The sequence below is a fragment of the Henckelia pumila genome, chromosome 3 (genome assembly GCF_033568475.1).
Source record: "Henckelia pumila isolate YLH828 chromosome 3, ASM3356847v2, whole genome shotgun sequence".
Lineage (NCBI taxonomy): Eukaryota > Viridiplantae > Streptophyta > Magnoliopsida > Lamiales > Gesneriaceae > Henckelia > Henckelia pumila.
The window spans coordinates 198,437,787-198,440,703 of record NC_133122.1 but is presented as its reverse complement, the minus strand read 5'-3'; the positions used below and the strand labels follow the sequence as shown (position 1 = coordinate 198,440,703).

The window sequence follows — 2,917 nt, the reverse complement described above, 5'->3', positions numbered from 1 at the left end:
GTTTTAGTTTTCTATTCGTGGACTTAATTCCGGAGGTTGATCGTGATAGTCATCAGTTCCCGGGATTTATAAGAAGAGCAGATTAAATTCTGTTGGAGTTCATAATCAAGCCTTTGCTTGAATAGGTAATATATTTAACTGTGTTTATTATTTTACTTGCAACAATTTTAATCGTTAGGATTTGATACCCACGATATGGAATCGTTCTGATAAGTGAAATTTTTGCACATATATTTTATATGAATTAGCTTGGCTTTTGTTGTGTTTTGAGCGATATTAAGCATGTCTCTTGTTGTTTGTGTTGTTTGCAGGAATTTGAGTGTTATTCATTTTAGTTGGTCAAAAGAAGTGAAAAAGAGGTGAAAAAGAGTTGAAGAAAAAAAGAAATAAAAGTGCCCAGACTAGCACCCCAGCGCTACAAGCCAAGCGCTCCAGCGCTACACGGAGTCTTCCGAAAGGTGAAAAGTCGAGGAAATAGCGCTCCAGCGCTGTTGGAAGAAAATGACGGGCGCTCCAGCGCCGAAGTATAGCGCTCCAGCGCTGCGCAGTGTCCATAATTTTGGAAAGTTTTGATCGAGTTTAAAAAGGAATTTATGGCTTATTCTGAGAGGATACGAGGATTTAGAGAGTTTTCCAGAGAATAAGACGTCGATTGAGAGTTTTGGATTGCACAAGTGCTCGAGATTCCGGTACGAAGACTGAAGACGGCGGCATCCGACGACGGAGAAGCTTCATTCTAATTCGTTCTAGTTTCTCTTTGAACTCTATTTTTCTTAGTTTATGGATTGTTGGAAAAAATGAGTTATTTTATTTTGAATTGAGTTATGAACTAATTTCTTAGTCTAGAGGTAGACGGATCTTAACTGGAAACCATGATTGACATATTTTGATTTATATATTTAAATTTCTTCGCACAGTTTATTTGTGTTTTCTTGATCTTAATTCTTTTAATTTACTGGCCATAGATTGAATGATATTTTATTTAGAATCTATCACTCGAGAGAGGAGATTTTGAATACGACATAGGAAAATACATCTATGGTGTTTATACTGTTCGAGAGGCATATAACTCCATAGAAGTCATTAGAATAATTCTTGTGCTATTTACCGGTGATCAATGCTCATTATTCTGGGATAGCTAGGCAGAATATCATAGCAAATAATTTTGAGTTAAAGCCAGCTCTGATTAATATGGTGCAGCAGAATCAGTTCAGGGGTGCAGCTACAAAAGATCCAAATTTGCACCTGCGTACTTTTCTGGAGATAGCTGACACGGTGAAGATCATGGTGTTACTGAGGACACCATCAAACTACGATTGTTCCCATTCTCTCTTAGGGACAATGCTCGTAGTTGGTTGCAGTCTTTACCTCTTGGGAGTATCACCACATGGGAAGACATGGCATCTAAATTTCTGGTCAAGTACTTTCCGCCTGCTAAGTCTGCTCAGTTGAAAATAGAGATCACTACATTCAAACAGCATGATTTTGAGCAATTGTATGAAGCCTGGGAGCGGTACAAGGAATTGCTTAGGAAGTGTCCGAACCATAATTTTCCGGATTGGGAACAGATCGAATTATTCTATAATGGTTTGAATGGGCCAACTCGTATTTCTGTGGATGCTGCAGCTGGAGGTTCAATTTTTTCTAAATTTCCTGAGCAAGCTTATGAGATGCTCGAGCAAATGACTGTTAACAGTTACCAGTGGCCGAGTGAGAGATCTGCAATAAGAAAGCCTGCTGGAATTCATGAGGTTGATGCATTCTCTGCTTTGACTGCTCAGATGGCTACTATTTCTACACAGTTGGCTGCACTGACCAAAGTAAATCAAAGTTCTACTGAGACAGCATCACTGGCGACTGCCATAAATTCTGCTGATGGATTTGAGAGTGTGGAGCAAGCTCAATATGTGAACAACAGGAATTACAACAACTATCGAGGTAATCCTGTACCCAATCAGTATCATCCTAGTTTGCGTAATCATGAGAACTTTTCCTATGCAAACAATAAGAATGTGTTGAATCCTCCACCGGGGTTCAATACTCAGAATGGTGAAGGTAAGGCATCGTTGGAAGATTTGGTGAGTAATTTCATTGCAGAATCATCCACAAGATTTAAGAGGAATGAGAATAGGCTTGATAGTATGGAGACGCACTTGACCAATGTGAGCGCTTCTATGAAAAATCTTGAAACACAAATTGGTCAACTGGCGAATGCATTGAATAATCAGCAGAGAGGTGTGTTTCCTAGCAATACTGAGATTAATCCAAGGGAGCAGTGCAAGGCTGTCATGCTTAGAAGTGGTAAAGAACTCGGGACTGATAACCCAAGGGCAGTGGTTGATGAGGAAGCTGAAGAGATTGTGGTAGAGTCTGAAAAATCTGATAGCCAAAATTCCAACAAGTCTGCAGTTGTGCCTGAGAAACCGCCTGTGCCAAAAGCTGTTTTGCCATATCCTCAGCGGTTCAAGAAGAAAGCGTTGGATGAGAAGTTTTCTAAGTTTCTTGACATCTTCAAAAAAATTCATATTAATATTCCATTCGCTGATGCATTGGAGCAGATGCCGCACTATGCTAAATTCATGAAGGATGTGATGGCGAGGAAGAGAAAGCTTGAAGAGTTTGAAACAGTGAAGTTAACAGAGGAGTGCAGCGTCATCCTACAAAAGAAACTGCCACAAAAATTGAAAGATCCAGGGAGTTTTACTATTCCTTGTATTATTGGTGGTGCGACTGTTAATAGGGCATTATGTGATTTAGGTGCAAGTATTAATTTAATGCCTTTGTCTATTTTCAGGTCGTTGGAGCTTGGCAAGGTGAAACCAACCACGATTACTCTGTAGTTGGCTGATCGTTCTCTTACTTATCCTAGAGGAGTTGTGGAAGATGTACTGGTAAAAGTAGATAAGTTTATTTTTCC

At 39.6% G+C, this 2,917-nt stretch overlaps 1 non-coding gene across 1 annotated transcript; it reads right to left on the bottom strand.

Annotated features, from left to right (window-relative positions):
• Window positions 1–1,446: 1,446 nt before the first annotated feature.
• LOC140893979 (small nucleolar RNA R71) lies at window positions 1,447–1,552 on the bottom strand. Its single transcript, XR_012153537.1, has one exon. It is a non-coding gene; the product is annotated as a small nucleolar RNA R71 (small nucleolar RNA).
• Window positions 1,553–2,917: the final 1,365 nt, after the last annotated feature.